This window comes from Lissotriton helveticus, chromosome 9 (assembly GCF_964261635.1).
Source record: "Lissotriton helveticus chromosome 9, aLisHel1.1, whole genome shotgun sequence".
NCBI classification, from domain to species: Eukaryota; Metazoa; Chordata; class Amphibia; order Caudata; family Salamandridae; genus Lissotriton; species Lissotriton helveticus.
In genome coordinates, this window is record NC_136070.1 from 772474779 (window position 1) to 772494300 (window position 19522).

At 48.4% G+C, this 19522-nt stretch overlaps 1 pseudogene; it reads left to right on the plus strand.

Moving 5' to 3' along the window:
* Positions 1-484: 484 nt before the first annotated feature.
* On the plus strand, positions 485-1859 carry LOC144781854 (26S proteasome regulatory subunit 8-like; annotated as a pseudogene).
* The last annotated feature ends 17663 nt before the right edge of the window (positions 1860-19522 follow it).

Genomic DNA, 19522 nt, shown 5'->3' on the forward strand with positions numbered 1-19522 from the left:
TCCCATCACCAACATCCTATTTTCTTGTGCAAAGTACTGTATGTGCAAAATCTCTACAACAGTAGTAGTATGTCCTATCCTATCAAAATAGTAATACATCTAGTTGGGCATTTGTTGGTGGGAATTGTCGAAAAGCCTCAAGATTAACAAAGACTCAAGATCAATAAGACTAGAAGTAGTACAAAAGGACAACCCAAAGGACTGGACTCAATGGCTAGAGCTACTGGTAAATCTAAGTTTTATTTAAAACCTTTTAAATAAAGGATGACCAACTGGGCAAGCTTAGCTACACCAGACAGACTAACAGTAGTAGTACAGAGAGTGATCATAGCAGAGGCAGTTAGAGGCAGGGATAACAAGAATTTCGAAACAGATAGTCCAGATCGAAGGATAATTGTTGGTAAAAAATAGCATAGGAAACGGAAACAATAGTTTGGAAAAAATATGCTGCAGTAAAAGTTCTGGAATAAGAATTAATAATCAGCTGTTCTGTGTTCAAGATGGCTCCTCCCGGGGAGTATAAGATGACGATGGAGGGGCCAGAGCAGATGGATATGGATGAAACAAAAGGTGGAACTGGCCTCCGCCAACATTATCTATCTAAAATTGAAGATCTCCAGCTGGTTGTCAATGATAAGAGTCAAAATCTTCGCAGGTTACAAGCGCAACGAAATGAACTTAATGCCAAAGTGCGCCCGTTGCGAGAGGAGCTTCAACTTCTTCAGGAACAGGGATCCTATGTTGGTGAAGTGGTGCAAGCCATGGACAAGAAGAAAGTTCTGGTGAAGGTTCACCCTGAGGGAAAGTTTGTGGTGGATGTTGACAAAAACATTGACATCAATGATGTAACCCCAAACTGCTGCGTTGCCCTGAGGAATGACAGTTACAACTTCACAAAATTCTTCCAAATAAAGTGGATCCTCTGGTGTCCTTGATGATGGTTGAAAAGGTTTCAGACTCAACTTATGAAATGATTGGTGGTCTAGACAAGCAAATAAAAGAAATCAAGGAAGTAATTGAACTTCCTGTCAAGCACCCTGAACTGTTTGAAGCATTGGGAATTGCTCAACCAAAGGGTGTTTTATTGTATGGACCCCCCGGAACAGGAAAAACCCTTCTTGTACGAGCAGTGGCTCATCACACAGACTGCACCTTTATCAGAGTTTCTGGGTCAGAACTCGTGCAAAAATTCATTGGCGAAGGGGCTCGTATGGTGTGCGAACTGTGTGTGATGGCCAGAGACCATGCACCTTCAATTATTTTCATGGATGAAATAGACTCCATAGACTCATCTCGACTGGAAGAGGGATCTGGTGGGGACAGTGAAGTACAAAGGACAATGCTTGAGCTGCTTAACCAGCTCGATGGATTTGAAGCTACTAAAAATATCAAGGTGATCATGGCCACTAACAGAATAGATATTTTGGATTCAGCGTTGCTACGGCCAGGGCAAATTGACCGAAAAATTGAGTTCCCACCTCCAAATGAAGAGGCACGTCTGGATATTTTAAAGATTCATTCAAGAAAAATGTACCTGACCAGGGGTATAAACTTGCGTAAAATTGCAGAACTCATGCCAGGAGCTTCTGGAGCAGAGGTTAAGGGTGTCTGCACTGAAGCTGGTATGTATGCATTGAGAGAGAGGAGAGTGCACGTGACGCAAAAAGATTTCGAGATGGCTGTAGCCAAGGTGATGCAGAAGGATAGCGAAAAGAATATGTCTATCAAAAAGCTCTGGAAATAAGCACAATGGACTTGGATTGCTTCATGAAAGTATTCGGCTGTCTAGTTTTTTTTGTCCAGTATAAAATGTCCTTGGTTAGAACTGTTTTTTTCCTCAATAAACAACATTCACTGAATTAATAATATTAAAAACAAGAAGACTTACTAGGGCCAGCAGAAGAGCCCACATCGGTGTCCTCCTGTTGCTGTTGTGCTCCTCCCGCCGACTGCGACCCTGTCTGCCTGCCCCTGGGTGCTGAACAGGAAAGATATAAGAAAGAGACAAACGTTGATGATTGGTGTGAAACAAATAAAATATTTTTAAAGGACGGTCAAAAAAATATTTATGTAAACTCTTCAGCGCTCGGTGCTTCCAAGCACCAGATCTGCAGGCTAGGCTTTCAACACTTATCAGGGAGTGTCTCATCGCGCATGGTGCTTTCTGCTCATTCGCCCGTGATCAAGAACATTCATTGTTTGAAACGCGTTGGGCTCATTATGCAGAGTAGACTTTTACTTGCTGTGCTGGAAATCTCGAAATAAAGGCTTTCAACTCTTCGTGGAGGCATCTTTATGTGGGGCAACCTTTTTGATGGATGTTTAGCGGCTTTGCTCAGCCGCAAAGATGCCCGCTGCCTAGCCTGTAGATCTGGCGTTTGGAAGCACCGAGCGCTGAAGAATGAAGGGGCCACTTTCAGATTTGGCGCTATGAACAGTACAGCAGTACTCTAGTTCCACCCTCACCCACTGGGGAAATACTGAACTATGGTACAGAGAGTGGCGGCACCTACACCAGGGGTGAGACACTACGAAAACCAAAATGCTTTGCAGCATACGCCCATTAAGGCGGGCTTTCAACACTTATCAGGGAGTGTCTCATCGCGCATGCTGATTTCTGCTCATTCGCCCGTGATCAAGAACATTCATTGTTTGAAACGCGTTGGGCTCATTATGCAGAGTGGACTTTTACCTGCTGTGCTGGAAATCTCGAAATAAAGGCTTTCAACTCTTCGTAGAGGCATCTTTATGTGGGGCAACCTTCTTGATGGATATATATATATATATATATATATATATATATATATATATATATATTCAAACCAAACAAAGTCGCTTTAAATTCCTGCCGCTTTCAATGGCGGGCCCCGGACGGGATAGCGAGTCCCTGTATTTTCAGTCAAACACTCTCTTCCATACAAGAAAGAAGTCCGGGCCACTTTGGAGTTTGCACAGCGTGTTTAATTTAGAAGGCTTTCTCTCAACGCGTTTCGCAGGTAAACCTGCTTTTTCACGAGCACCGGAGATCCATCAGGTGGAAGAAATGAATGACTAGACTAACTGAACATTTCCTCAAGCAAAACCATACTCCAAATGACATGAGGTGGACTGTCATAGAACAAATCAAATCAGGAGATAGACTACAACAATGCCTGTTTGCAAAAGAACAGCGATGGATTTATAAGTTTTCCACGCACAAGACTGGATTAAATGACAATATCCCGTGGAATTCAGTTCTTACAAAATAGACCGTTACTGTCCCTCTAATGTCCTAAAGTGGAAGAACTAACCTGAACCTGTTTATTACTTTTTATCATACGTATGTGAGTGTATGCCACAATCTGTATGCCTGGCTGAAGGATGTTGATTTGTGATTAAGCAGTTGTTTTGTCCCACTTTATACACTCCGGGCACCCCTGATTCATTAATGGCCTTTGAGCATGCACCCTTATTCGCTCATAGGTGCGCCTTAGTTCCCCTGCTAGCTCTGGCATTGGCACTACAGTAATTCCCGTTTACTGCAAATGTTTAATCTATCTATTCTTCATGACTTAATACTATTCTTTCAACCACCACGGTTTGTTCCAGCTCAATTGGGCAATGCTTTATTGATTCACCTTCACGAGCGCTGCAGTCATCCCTCACTCCCCAAACAACTGTACTAGGAATAGGGCAATGCTTTATTGAGAGAGTTAGGGAGACATGAGCGCACAACCTTTCCTTCATTACCCTGGCAACAAGGACGCGGTGAATACCACGCCGGTAACTACATGCTGCCTAAGCACGTTGCTACGTCTTTAAGCGCAGCCATGCCCCCGCTGCACCAGTAAGTGCTGGCTTTTAATGCCTCGTTGGAGCCTCCGTTTCTCATTCACGGGGTGCCGAGGAGGTTTGCACTTTAGGTGAAGCAGCCGCTTTTGATTGTCCACAAGCAAGTTTTGGCCAGGCATCGCGTTTTTCACAATAGGGGGTAGGCACAGCGTAGATCACGCATGCAGTCCTAATCCTTTCCTCCGCTTTTCCAACCTAGATCGTGGCAGGATCTAGTCTTTGCAACTCCAACGCCCATGAGGCATGCTATCATAGCGCTTCAAGTAAGCGTCAACCATTTCTCACTGTGTGTATAGTGCGCTTGGCTGTCTGCCCGTTTGCAGGATTGTATGTCAGTGTGCCGGTTTGCGATTTTAATCACGCTCGATCCTTATGAGCATTGACACCCACTTTTAATTGAACTAACTAAAAATGTGTTTGTGTGAATTGGGGAGCGATTTTACTTCCCTACGAACTGCACTCTATTTCACTCACCCAGTGAGTGGGTTATGAGTTCACAGACACACCGCATTGAGTGGGTTGTAATATACATTCACGGGCTCATTTTGAAGCCCAATGGTGCCCTTTTTATCCCAACGGGCACCTTGACATGACCACTTGTGAGCCATGCATTACCATCCACCGTATTTCATCTTCACTTTGGATGTCAAACATGAGAAGCACCGCAAACACACTCTATGTCAAATGTATTGTACACTGTGTTTGTCCTATTCGTTCCTTTACAGGTTTCTTTTCGAGGAACCCTGGAGAAGAACATTTTATAACCACAGCGAGTTTGTAGAGGTTTTTTCACGTAGTCAAGGGCAGGGTACATCTGGGCTACCATCACTGGTCCTGACGAAAAAAACCTACATTTATATAAGTGGTTGAAACATGTAGACCAATTTTATCCCACAACATAATCCGTGACACCATAGGTCTACCTAATTTGGCACGGTGTCCAACTTATAATTTTTATTGTTGCCGAGTCACTCCAGAATAAAGTCTTGATAGTGAGTAACTGGACAACTTTTAAATCACTAACATATATTCACTTTCACACAAAAAAATCGAAAAAAACAAACCCGCTCCACTGTAGTCAAGTGTCGCAGCACACCCGGGTGGCACACGGCTATCCGGGTGGGACCCCGATGATGAAGCATGTCGCCAACTAGGTTGGTGAGTGAGGGGTCTTCTAACAAAGGATACATTTGTCCTTACAAGCATTGTGTGCACCTCTATATATCTTTGACGGAGGCATTGAGGCGCCTCCTGGGGGTACTCCTTCATCTGATGTTTAGAATTAGAAACCAGTCATTGCTTATGTATTTGCAAAATGAGTCAGGCTTCCACTCTAAAGTGCAGTACTGAAATATGTGGAATGTGTGCAGTCACCTTACCACTTCCAGACTAATAAATATGTTTTGGTAAAGTCCAAGGGATAGTGTTGCTTGTCTAGAATCACACTGTGAGTCTGTGTGCATTTGGGAACCATTGTGAGAGACGCATTTGGGTACTTCATGTCTTTGCAGACACATAACTGCTTAAAAATCTATCCTATTCTCAAGTTTTGGTAGCATTAGAAACCAGTCATTGCATATGTATTTGCAAAAGGAGTCAGGCTTCCACACTAAAGTACATTACTGAAATATGTGGAATGCATGCAGTCACCTTACCCCTTCCAGACTAGTAAATGTGTTTTAGTAAAGTCCAAGGGATAGTGTTGCTTGTCTAGAATCACACTGCGAGTCTGTGTGCATTTGGGGAATCATTGTGAGAGAAGCATTTGGGTACTTCATGTCTTTGCAGACACATAACTGCTTTAAAACCTGTCATGTTGTCAAGTATTGGTAGAATTTTAAACCAGTCATTGCTTATATATATTTCTTTATTCGGTATTTCGTAATAGAAATCCATAAACGCAACATTATCCATATTGTTACAGAGTAAAAAAAAAATCAATTGTACAATAAAACTGACTTCCTATAAAAAAGATTAAGAATGTATCACTACAGAATCGGGAGGAGCTTCGCGGGCATCCAAGATGGTCGCGTGAGCACAGAGCTCCCCGGACCCTGGCCGCCCTTCACGAATATCCTGACAACATCCTGATTTCGAGGACGGGCTTTTGTTCGCACATCCTTGCTGATCTTCGTACACTTTGAAAAATCAAATTTGGACGCTGGGGTCCACTTTTGCATCGTCTTTACTTTTTGAGGCCCACCCCGAGGCGGACCGGGGGCTCGGGTGCTGTGCGGGCCGTGGTGTAGTTGATCAACAACGGCTGCAGGGGTCCCCTCTGGTCGACCCCTCCTGACTTTCAGTTTCGGTTTCTGCTCCCGGCTCTGATTGGCAGAGGTGAAACCTTGCACCACCTTCGGCTGGCCTGTTGTCTCCTTGCTGTTTGGTGCTGGCCCGACTAACTGCCTACAACCCGGCCCTTTTGTGCCTACAATCATCGGAACTAGTCTTGTTGACTGTCTGGACACTCCGCGCCCGGCCATTTTCACCAGGTCGCAAGGACCCCTTCGGGGTCCCTTTTCCAAAATGGCCACCGGACAGCCTCTTGAGAAGCGCAAGACTAAAGCACCTCTCCGTGGTGGCCAAAATCAGACTAACATCATGGATCGCTACTCGCAGGTCAAGGGGTCGCCCGGCGCTGCGGGCCGTGCTTCGGATAACCCTAAGACCCTCTTTTCAGCGTCTTCGGACCCATCCTTGCAGGACGTCATGGGAGCCATAGCCAACATGCAGGCCTCTATGGGACAGCAGTACGAGGCCTTAGCCTCCAAGATCGACACGGTGGCCGTTGACATTACGCTGATTAGAGCGGATCTGTCGAAGACCAATGAAAGGGTCGAGTCATTGGGCTTGAAGACTTCTAGTCTTACTGCGGATGTCACAGAGACCCAGACTGAGATCGGCAATCTGCGTTCCTCGCATGACCTACTGGCTCGTCGTCTCGAGGACTACGAAAACAAGGCCCGTCGTAACAATGTGCGCCTTAATGGTGTCCCGGAGAATCCCGAGATTCTGGGGGTTGACCTCTTGGTGGAGGACTTGATTGCCAACTATCTTTCTCCCGCTGGACTCAGCAAGTTCTTTGCGGTTGAGCGCGCTCATCGTGTCCCCGGCGGGAAGGCTAAGCCGGGTGCCCCCCCGAGGCCCATTATTGCCAGGTTGTTTCACTGTAGGGACCGGGACGCTGTCCTACAGGCCTCACGGGACAAGGGCCCAGTGAACTTTGAAAATGCCTCTGTTTCTTTTTATCCTGACTTTTCGCCGCTTGTCCAAAAACAAAGACTTGGATTTCAGGGAGTTAAGAAGCGATTGCGAGACTTGGGTCTCAAGTACTCCTTGTTGTTCCCTACCAGGTTCCGGATTGAATATCGGGAACGTGTATTCTTTTTTGATCGCCCTGAAAATGTCAGTGACTGGCTTGACTCTCTGCCTATAAGAAATGAACATACTGGGCACCCCGGAGGCGCCGACGGGGGTGTGGCGGAATGAGGACTTCACCTGTGGATCCCGGCGTCTGAAATTTTCTGCTGTTTCAGCTGAGTCTGTACTTGGGTCTTTTGTTAGGCCTAGATCAGCCTGGGGGTGGCGGGGGGTGAATGGGGACTCTTCCTCCTCCTAGGTTCTTTGCGTAGCTTAGTTTAGTAATGGGGCGACAGGCACACTGCAAGTTGGGGTGGCTTATTAGTTTTACGCAGAGGTGCAGGGTGGGGGGAGTAACATGTTCAAGTTGGGGGGTGGTGGGGGGTGTGTGTGTGTTTCTGTGTACTCACGAGGCATCGTATTGTTTTTCTCATTTGTACTGATCGTGGGATTCTATGTGGGTCCTGCTCTTTCTATTTTTCGGGGATGGGGGGGTGGCGAGTTGAGACTGTTATCCTGGAATGTCAATGGATTAGGGGACAGAATTAAGTGAAGTATTGTTTTGTGATTCCTTAGGCGTCATTCCCCCGATATTGTCCTCCTACAGGAGACGCATTTAATAGGCAACGCTTGTCAGGCAATGAATAGGCGCGGTTATCGGTTGGTGGCCCACGCGGGGTTTACTTCTGGGTCCAGGGGGGCTGGTATTCTCATTCGGTCCTCTCTCCCTTTTGCAGTTGACGAGGTGAGACTTGACGACAGGGGGCGCTATGCGGTGCTCACTGGCAGGTGGGAGGGGAAGACACTGTCCATACTTTCAGTCTATGTCCCCCCGGGTCTGCAGGCTTTAACCTATGCTGATCGGTGTAGAGCCCTTTTGGACCTTCCCGAGGGGCTCCTGATTTTGGGTGGGGCTTTGAATTCGGTTGTTTCTGGCACCTCTGATCGTCATCCTCCCAGGGATCTACCCAGGGCGCAAAGGTGGTTGAGTGATTTGTTAGAGACCTTCGGCTTGTAGACGCCTGGAGGCTACTACACCCTACACAGTTGCAGTACACTTTCCACTCTGGGGCACACGGCAGCCTTTCTAGATTAGACTATTTCTTAATGCCGGCGGTCCAATCCTCCTCCATCAGAGAAATTCGTCAGCTCCCTAGGGGTATTTCCGATCACTCCCCCTTATGGCTCCGGTATGAGGTAGGGGCAGGCGATGAGGGTAGAGTTGCTCCTATTAACCCGTGGTACTTTCGTAACCCCAAGACCCGCTCGGACCTTGTGAAAACTATTGAGCATTATTTTGACGACAATGTGGGGTCTGTTTCTTCTGCTGTTTCGTCATGGGAAGCATTTAAAACTGTTATACGTGGTCAGTCCTTATCCTTGATTGTCGCTGCTAAGAAGGCTGCAAATGTGGAGGTTGTGCGCTTGGAATCTGAGATAGCCGCTTTGGAGGACGATCTTCAGATGGGCGTCTCCAGTACCAAGTTGCACTCCCTTGCTTTGAAACAAGCTGACTACAAGGCTCTTGTAACGGATGCTGCGAAAGTGATGTATAGGGAGCAGCAGGGACGACTGTATGATGTGGGTGATAAAGCGGGTAAATTGCTTGCGTGGTTGGACAAGAAAGACAGAGTGAATCGTGTGGTCCCCGTGATTGAGTGGCCTGGTGGTGAGTGTGTCACTGACCCAGCTGGGATCGTTCAGTGTTTTGCGGATCACTTCGAGACAGTGTACACCTCCGATTGTGATAGGGATGAGGAAGACTCCCGACTGCTGTTGCGGGACATTGCTTTGACTCGCCTCTCTGACTCTGACAGAGTCCTCATGGATGCTCCGCTTTCAGTAGATGAAATCGCGGTGGCAATTCGTTCCCTCCGTTCGGGTAAGGCGATGGGCCCCAATGGCTTGCCCATTGAATTGTACAAGCTGCGACCCGACAAAATGGCGCCTTATTTACGGGACATGTTCCTTGAGGCCCTTGAGTCTGGCTCCCTCCCCTTGGACCAACGACTCGCTACTATCGTCGTCATTCCCAAGGAGGGTAAGCCCCGGGATCGTTGTACTTCGTACAGACCCATTTCTTTACTCAATGCCGAACCCAAAATTTTGGCTAAACTATTGGCTAATCGCTTAGTAACTGTGATCGGGGACTTGATCCATCCAGATCAATCCGGTTTTATCCCGCATCGCAACACTGCTTTGAATCTGCGCAGACTCCACGGGGTTCTCGCGAGAGCTGAGACGCTTACTGAACCGGCCATTTTGGCTTCTCTTGACGCTACCATGGCCTTCGACACTATCGAGTGGCCCTACCTTTGGCCCGCCCTCTCGAAATTCGGGTTTGGGCCGGGCTTCATAGCCTGGGTGAAACTTCTTTATGAGAGTCCCTTGGCCCAGGTGGTTGTTAATCGAAGAGTGTCTTGCGTTTTTACCCTTGTCCACTGTCCCCTTTGCTTTTTGCTCTCGCTCTCGAACCTTTGGCGGAGTGGCTCCGCTGGGAACCATCTATGCGAGGCATCCGATGGTCTCCTGATTTTGAGGATCGAGTCTCGCTATACGCGGACAACATCCTCCTATATCTCACTTCCCCTAAAAAGTCCCTTAATGTACTTTTCGATGTTCTTACTTCTTTCGGAAAGAACTCCGGTCTTGTTATCAATTGGGCTAAATCCTGCATCTACGTTTTGGCTGGAGACCTCCCTCCACTGCCGCGTAGATTTCCGATTCACGTGACGGAGACCGGTTTCAAATACTTGGGGATTTATGTTTCCTTGGACCCCTCCAGGCGTTATGAGCTTAATTTTTTACCCCACCTTCAGCGGCTCACGCTTCATGTGGCTCGCTGGCGTAGGTTGCCGCTGTCGCCCCTCGGTAGAGCGGCGCTTTTCAAAATGATGTCTCTGCCTCGATTTTTGTACGCACTTCAGAATTCCTTTGACCCGATTGCCTCGTGCTATTTTCGGGAAGTGGAGAGCCTACAGAGACAACTGGTCTGGGATGGGCGTGCCCGCATTGCTCTTTCTAAACTCACGCTTCCGTGGTATGATGGCGGTATAGCCCTCCCGGACATCAGACGTTATTACTGGGCTTCCCAGTTAAGTGCGATTAATCATGCGACCTACGCACCAGGCCCTGCCCCGGCATTCTCCATGGATAGATTTATTTTGCCAGGGGGGACCTTTAGCAGAGCGTTGTACTCTGGTGGTCTCCGTGGAACACTGACCGGTCCCACTAAGATTGCAGTGAGAGTGTGGCGTGATGCGAATGCGGCTTTGGGTTGGTGTGGCAGGTTTACTCGGTCCACCCCTTTGTATCATTCGGAATGCTTGGGCCATCTGTGGAAAACGAAAGGCTTTGATAAATGGGATATGATTGGTATCAGCAGAGTGGGCGATCTGTGGTCGAAGGGTACTGTCAAGTCCTTTGATGTGCTGCGAGTGGAGTATGAGCTTGGTGACAATGAATTCTTTAGGTACGCCCAGATCCGTCATGCTCTGTTGTCTGTGTTTGCTGCAGGTGCTGATATTCCTGAGTCTTCCCCTCTGGAGGACCGCATTTTGGATGGTCATGTGCCCGACAGCACGATCTCATTGATTTATAAGAAACTCATCAATAACAGAGCTGACTTGCTGGTCCGCCTCCGGGCTGCGTGGTGTGCGGACGGATTTGAATTGGACGATGAGGACTGGCAATCTGCTTTGTCCTCGCCCAAGGAAGTCGCCATTCCTGCTCGTTTGAGGTTCGTCCAACTTAAGATACTTCACCGAGTATATGTAACTGGGCCTTGTCTAGTTCGAATGGGTTTTTCCTTGGATGGATTATGTAAGCGTGGCTGTGGGATGTCTGGTTCCTTTCTCCACATATTGTGGGAATGCCCGGAGATGGTTCGGTTCTGGTCCCGAGTACATGATGTCATGGAGAGTGTCACGGGTGTGTCCCTGCTGCCCGAGGCCAGGCGTTGTTTGCTGAATGTTTGGGAGCCTAATGACTACAGCTCAGCACAGATCATATGTGCAACCCTCGGAAATATGGTCGCGAAGAGGGACATTGCCCAGCTCTGGGGTTCACATAGGCCACCTACCTTATCCAAGTGGAAAGAAAACATGGACTGGTGCATGTTCCGGGAGAAGACTGTGTACCTTTCCCGGGGACGGCCTAGGAAATGGGGTAGAATATGGTCCCAATGGAATGCCTATCGTGGTAATATATGTACTCCCCCACAGGATGTAACCATTGATGTGTCTTCGTCCCCCTAATTGGCATTCACTCGTCATCTATGGTCAATAATTCCGCTTGTTTCCTTGTCCGCCCCTGTCCCCGTCCTATCCGATTGCATTGTATTCATCTAGCCTTTGAGCTCTGCCCGCACGGACCCACGATAATGTATTATTATGTTTCTGCCTTGTGAGGTTTGGTTTGTTTTTCTGTATATCTGTTTCTTATCAATAAAAATTAAAAAAAGAAAAAGAAAAAAAAAGATAAAAAAAAAAAAAAGAATGTATCACTACATATTTCATTTACATCATTATTCTGTGTTTTAGACAAGTTCTTCACAAGTTTTTCCTATGAGTAAAAATGCATTTCAGGAAATTAACAACGCGGTAACAAGTAGATTCAGACTCTAATAGCTGTAGACACAACATAGCTGGGCGGCACTATCTGAAGCCCCACGCTTTTAACAAGGATAGCCGCCAAAATTTGCGATGAGCATGATAAAACTTGCAGAACAGTACAGTGTACATAGTGGTCTGCACTGATTTGTCATCGCAAGGACAAAGGCCTAGGGTTGGCTCCCAAGTATTCCTCGTGGGAAAGGCTACTAACCGATGGAAAAGATTTATTCTGAATCTTGTTAGTACGAATCGGTCAAAAGTAGTGATATCCAATGTTAGGTAGGGCTGAATCATGATAGTGGTCTGAACCATGGTTGCGTGGAGGACCGAGGGTTTGCCTATTTCACTAGCAAGCCTTAGTCCATCTAAATGGCTCAGAGCCATTACCTTCAGATCCTTCTTGGATATCTCACTGATCTTTGCTGAAGTTGTGTAATAAGCCTGTAGGCCTAAGTCAGTGAGAAAATTTCTGATGTAGAGAAGCCATCTGATTTTCGCTGAGTGTTCTAATGCCATTGAATCTGCCACAATTCCTTTGGTGAACATATTTTTATCAGAGGTCCAAATGCGCCGCCACAATAGCAGTGGTTACATTTTTACCAGGTCCTCAATATGTGGTATGCCTAGTTCTATGTGGCATGCATATGTGGAGATTCGTCTAGGTGCTGCGAGGAGGAATCTTAAAATGGAGTTTTCTGCCACCTGTAGAGCACTAGCATCCACATGCCCCAGACGCCGGCACCATACAGTGCTATTGTCAGACATTTAGCATTATAGATTTTTAGTATTTCCACAGGGGACTTTTTGCCCAGTTTTTGTGAAAAAGTTATCAGGGCAGCTATTGCTCTCTTAAAACAGTGCTTTCTAGCCTCAACTGCTGCTTTCCAATTGAGTTTTTTGTCTATTGTGATACCTAGGCAGGGATACTGGGCCGTCTCTTCAAGTTTTTGGTTATTAAGGTATATATCCTTAGACCTTTTTCTCCCTTTGCCTGCCACCATTACAAAGGTTTTCTTGATGTTTACGTGAAGGTCAAGACTGCCCATATAATCCGCATACCTAGACAAAGCCTTCTGTAATTCACGCGGGGTGCGCGCCAGTATGACGGCGTCATCCGCATAGAGCAGAGCGGGAATTAGGCGTTGTTGTACTTGCAGGAGGTCCTGAGCCCCCCTTAAGAGCTCCACCTCCAAGCTGTTTGTATACAAGGAGAAAAGAAAGGGGGCAAGGACACATCCTTGCCTATCTCTACGCTCCACTCCGAAAGATGCGGACAACTCACCCTTCACACCAAAACGGACTCTCGCAGAGGCTTTGGAGTATAACTCCCTTAAAAAATCTAGGAGAGGAGAATCCACTCCCATTTGTGCCAAAACTGCCCAAAGCTTTGAATGGGACACGCAATCAAAAGCAGCGGACAGGTCCACATACACCATGTAGAGCCTGTCCTGTTTTGCGTGAATATATTTACCCAGGATCAAGGATAGATTTAGGGCCTGTTCTACTGTGCCAAACCCTTCCCGGAAGCCAAATTGTAGGTCTGACAGGAGACCCCTTTCCTCTACCCACTGCTGGAGTCGCTCAAGGACAAACCTGCCAACTACCTTGCCCAGAGAGTCCAGCAGTGAGATAGGGCAATAGCAAGTAGGGTCATGGCGGTATCCCTTTTTAAATATTGGGACCATGATGGACTTGGTCCAAGAATCCAACAGCCCCTTTTTTGCAGCTGCCAAACACACCCTGGTAAGTATAGGGGCCCAAAGGTCAACATTATATTTAAAAATGTCCACCGGGACTCCGTCGGGCCCCGGTGCTTTGCCATTTTTACTTACTTTTAGAGCCAAAAGCACCTCGGAGATATCGAATTCTATAGAGATAGGGTATATGGCCGCTACATGAGTGACATCTGGTTCTACTATGTGTGATTCTCTCTGAACATTTTTTGTAAAATGGGATACCCAAGCTCCTTCTTTGATGGCCACTTCGATCTTAGGAAGATTATCATCAGCTAAAAATGGGGACTTGACTACCCTCCAAAACGCCTCGCTATTTTTTTCTAGGGCACTTTTGTGTAGTTCGTCCCACAAAGCCTGTTTTAATTTGGCCTTTCTCTGCTTACGCGCAGCCAAGTACTCTTTTCTAAGTCTAGCAATTAGCTGTAAATCTCTAGCGTCTTTATTTAGGGCCACTTTTAACTTATAATGAGCTAGGGTACAGCTATGATTGAACCAGCCTTTCTTAGTCGATGTTTCTGCTTTTGGCTTTGCTGTCAGGAGGCCCTTGATAGTAGCTAATATTATAGAAAAGTTGCTTAGTACTTCCTCCTCCGTAACTATTGGATCTAGACATTTTATAATGTGGGGATAGGCTGATTTAATAAAATCTTCAGTAATTTGCCCGGGATTTATCTTCCCCCATTTTAGCGTATACCCATTTAACTGGGCTATATGTATTTTGTTCTGGGTCAGCGCTTTTGCTATTGTTAGAGTAAGGGATTGTTGGTGCATTAAGTAAAGTTCTATCCTAAGGGGCGAATGGTCACTTAGTATGTTTTCTAGAACCTCAAAATGCTTGGCTCTATTTGACAGACCATCCGATAGAAGGATATAATCAACTGTTGTTTGGTGTCCTCTTCCCAAATATGTTGATTGTAGCTGGTTAGTATTAGGAGTCAGGTTGTTGACTATTAGAAGGTCCAGGTCTAATAATAGATCGTTCATGGCTGTACCCAACTTAGTATGGCTGAAGTGGGTGAGGGGAATATCCTGTTCATTCACCAGCACACCACAGTTGTTTCCATCATGTGGGCAGGGATGTAAATTAAAGTCCCCCCCATAGGAAATATACAGCGCCTTTACCTCCTTTAGCTTGTCTGAGGTGGGAGAGTTTCTCATAGAGATTAGATACTGCCCTCAGGAATTCTCCTTCTTCTAAGTTATTATAGAAATTAATGAGCAGGACAGTTTCATTGTTGGGTAAGGAAAGGGAGAGAAGCTGGAAGTTTACGTCCAGTTCAACAATAGTTACTCTTAGTTTCTGGATGGTATTTGCAATATAGATGGTCAATCCTCCCTTGGGCCTGCCCATGCTTCCTACCAACGCTGGAGAAAAGTATGTCCTAAAACCCAAAAGGTGAAGTTCCGTCGACGACCATGTCTCCTGGAGACAGACAATTTGTTGTCTTCCCAGGAAGTTCATGGCGCTCCCATCTTCGATCTTAGGGCGAAGGCCGGCGATGTTCCAAAAAACAACGGCTAAGGCTTGGTGGTCCTGGGTAGGAACGTCAGCTATTTGGGGTTCGGGGTTAGGCTTTGGCTCCACTGGCTTGGGCCCAGGGGGGTCTTTGTCCAATGGTGGTCAATCAACTAGCTCAAGGCTGCTGTATCTATTCATCGTTGGAATACCATTCCAGCCCTCCCAACACGGTGGTTCTCTGTAAGAATCCCTCTGATGGTGTCCTCCCCACTCTTCCCTTTCTCCACCCCGATATCGGGGGCCCACTGTATGCCAGGATCCATCAAAATGAGGACCATCACGATATCTCTGGGGGTAAAAGAAAGAAAGGCGCTTTGTTCCTATTCCACTCGTTAGGCTAGGGTGTTCCCATAAATAGATATGGTCAACCACTCTGGGATCTTCAAAAGTAATAAGGACGCAATCACCCTTTATTGATTTCCTGCCATGCCCTACCCAAGGGGCTCTTCTTACCATCAGGATCTTGCTTGAATAATAGGGCAGGAGTGGGCGATTCATACTAAGCCAATGTTGGCCCTTGTTTTTTAGAGACCAGATTGGTTCTGGATTTTGATCCGCCAATTCTGGTACTCCGGTCATTACGACTACAAAAGGGCTTGCCTCGGGTGGCAAATTAACAGAAAATCTGCCATCCGAGGGCCCTCTGTCCCTCCCTCTGTTCGGTTGTGTAGCTGGTATTTTTAGACCAGTGTTATTATGTTCCGGAATTGTATTTGGGATGGTATTTGGGGTTTTATTTGGTGGCTTCTCTATTATACTACTTTTTGCAGCTATGGTTTGGATCGATTTAGCTGATGGTCCTAGGGCGACTGATTTTTTATTTTGGGGAATAGGTTTAGAGGAGGACTGCTTACCACCCCCCATCTTCTGTACCCCTTTGTTTGGGTTAGCTTTTACAGATGTTGTCAGTTCAGCTAAAGCTTTTTCTATTTGGGATAATCTGGCTTCTAACGGTGTTAACAATAGCTTGAGTAGATCCCCAATCCTTGTTAAGAGTTGGGTAGTGGAATTTTCATCTGCCTCATTTGTTAGTGATGGGTCAGTTACAATTTCTAAACTAATAGGGGCTGGGACATCATGTGGTGTTTGATGTATAATCACCGTATGAACATCCTGATCTCCTGTCGTCTGGGTACACGGGCGTTTCTCTCCTATCTTATTGGGGGCTTTAATAATCTTTTTAGTTTTTTTTTCCTTATTGCACCCTCACTTCTCCCTCTTGACTGTCTTATCTCTTCTGGCGTGGTTTGGATCGCTAAATCTGGGGTCTTTTCTAGATCAAGAGTTAGTTGAAAATCAGAAAGCTGTGAAGCCGATAAATCGACTGCGTTTGGTAAACTATGCCTTTGACTACAGGCTTCACTCCGTCCAGGGTTCCTAGGCTGATCAGGTGTTTTTGCGTCTGCCAGATAGCCCATGGAAGATCTTTTTGCGGTAGCTAAGTCTTGGGACACTCTGCGTTCTATGAGAGAGATACTCTGATCTATAAATGAATTAGCCCTAGTGATAAAACTATCTATAGGACCTATAAGTTGCCCCTCCTTGGCAGCGGTTTTGCTTCTGGAACCTCTTGTAGACATAATGAAGGCTTAAGAATATACAAAAGATGTGATGAAAACCAACAGTAGGAATTATAACTAGCCCTAGCAACACCAGCACCCTGCTCGACAACCTCGCCAACCTGGGACTCAAGCAACTGGTGTCCACCCCCACCCACCTCGCCGGACACACACTCGACGCAGTCTTCTCCTCCAGCACAGACATCGACTTCAGCCACGCCACAGAGCTTCAATGGACGGACCACAGCTGCGTCCACTTCACCTTCAAGAGAACGACGACCCACCAACACCAGCAACAGGCCGCCCGCAGAAGCTGGAACAAGATCACAGCAGACCAGCTCGCCACCGCCCTGAGCCAGCACCCTCCTGCCAGCTCAGCGAACCCCAGCCAGGCCGCCGACAACCTCACGAAGTGGATCAGCAACTGCGCGGACGAACTCGCCCCACTGAAGACCCCGCCTAGCAGACCCAGCAGCAAGAAGGCCCCATGGTTCACCGACGAACTCAAGAGCTCCAAGAAGAACTGCCGAGCCCTCGAGAAAGTCTGGAGAAGGGAACCAACACCGGACAACAGGACCTCCCTCAAACTTGCCACCCGGAAACACCACCAGCTGATCCGCGCCGCCAAGAAAACAGCATTCAAGGACCGATTGGACAACAACGCACACAACTGCAAGGAACTCTTCAACATCGTGAAAGAGCTTTCCAACCCCAGCGCAGGAAACAACGACATCACCCCATCGCAAGACCTCTGCAACTCCCTCGCTTCATACTTCCACAACAAGATCGCGGACATACACAACAGCTTCAACAACCAACCAACGCACACCATGACCGAGCAACCACCCCCCACCACCACCCTCCACGCCTGGACCCCGATCAGCACCGAAGACACCATCCGCACGATGAACTCCATCCACTCCGGATCACCGACCGACCCCTGCCCTCACCACGTCTTCAACAAAGCCGACGCTGTCATCGCACCCCACCTGCGGGACATCATCAACACATCCTTCGACACCACCATCTTCCCTGAGAGCTGGAAACACGCCGAACTCAGCGCTCTACTCAAGAAACCAACAGCGGACCCCACCGACCTCAAGAATTACCGCCCCATCTCGCTCCTCCCGTTTCCAGCCAAAGTCATCGAGAAGACCGTCAACAAGCAGATGGCCGCCTTCCTCGAGACGAACGGATCCCTCGACCCATCACAGTCCGGCTTCCGAGCCAATCACAGCACCGAGACCGCCCTCATCGCCGCCACCGATGACATCCGAGCCCTGATGTACAATGGAGAAACAGCGGCCCTCATCCTCCTTGACCTCTCCGCGGCATTCGACACGGTCTGCCACCGCACCCTAGTACGGCGCCTCAGCAACATCGGAATCCAGGACAAGGCGCTGGAATGGATCATCTCCTTCCTCGACGGAAGAACGCAGAGAGTCCGCCTACCACCGTACAAGTCAGAAGCCTCCGAAGTCATCTGCGGCGTCCCCCAAGGATCATCTCTGAGCCCCACCCTCTTCAACGTCTACATGAGCCCCCTCGCGGCCATAGTACGCAAACACAACCTCAGCATAATCTCCTATGCCAACGACACCCAGCTGATCCTCTCCCTGACCAACGACCCCGCCGCCGCCAGAGCCAACCTGCACGAAGGGATGAAAGAGGTAGCCGAGTGGATGACGACCAGCCGCCTGAAACTGAACTCGGACAAGACGGAGGTCCTCATCCTGGGCTCCTCACCCTCCGCCTGGGACGACTCCTGGTGGCCTCCCGCCCTGGGCACCGCACCCAAACCGACAGACCATGCACGCAACCTGGGCTTCATCCTGGACTCCTCCCTCTCCATGACCAGGCAAGTCAACGCCGTCTCCTCGTCGTGCTTCAACATCCTACGCATGCTACGGAAGATCTTCTGGTGGATCCCCACCGAGACCAGGAAGACCGTCACCCAGGCCCTCGTCACCAGCCGACTGGACTACGGCAACGCCCTCTACGCCGGTACCACCGCCAAGCTCCAGAAGAGACTCCAGCGGATCCAGAACGCCTCAGCCAGACTCATCCTCGACATCCCACGAACCAGCCACATCTCCGGACATCTGAGAGACCTTCACTGGCTCCCCGTCAACAAAAGAATCACCTTCCGCCTCCTCACCCACGCACACAAAGCCCTACACGACCAAGGCCCGAGCTACCTCAACAGCCGAGTCAACTTCTACGCTCCCAAACGCCACCTCCGATCAGCCAACCACGCCCTCGCCGCCGTCCCCCGCATCCGAAGAGCGACTACGGGAGGAAGGTCCTTCTCCTACCTGGCCGCCAAGACCTGGAACTCCCTCCCGACCGACCTGCGCCTGACCCAAGACCACCTCTCCTTCAGGAAGAAGCTGAAGACCTGGCTGTTCGAGCAGTAGCGCCCCCCCCCCCCCAGCGCCTTGAGACCCTACGGGTATGTAGCGCGCTTTATAAGTGTCACTGATTGATTGATTGATTTAGTGCAGGAAAAAAGTACATACAGTTTGGGAGTTAGTCCTGGGCAATAAAAACTTTTCAGAGGGGGGGCCCAGCCGGTCTTTAACGGTCTCTAACGGGCTACAACGGGCCCGCCCTTGGCCCGGGCTTAGCCCAGCGCACGCCCGCGCGCGTCCCGCGGTTGCGGTGATGGGTGTAGTTATATAGATGTGACAGGGGGCGGGAAGAGACACCAGGTGCGCTGCGTTGTTAATGCGCGATGATCCCTGGGTCTCGCAGTCCCGGCCCCTGTGAGCGTACGGCGGTGATTCCAAGGGATGACTGGTGCTCCCAAATTGCAGGCTCCGTGAGAGAAAGAAGTTACGCCCAGAGTCTTTCACCAAAGCAGACGGCTGCGAGCGGCTCCCGCGAAGCGGGGCCGCGAGCCGT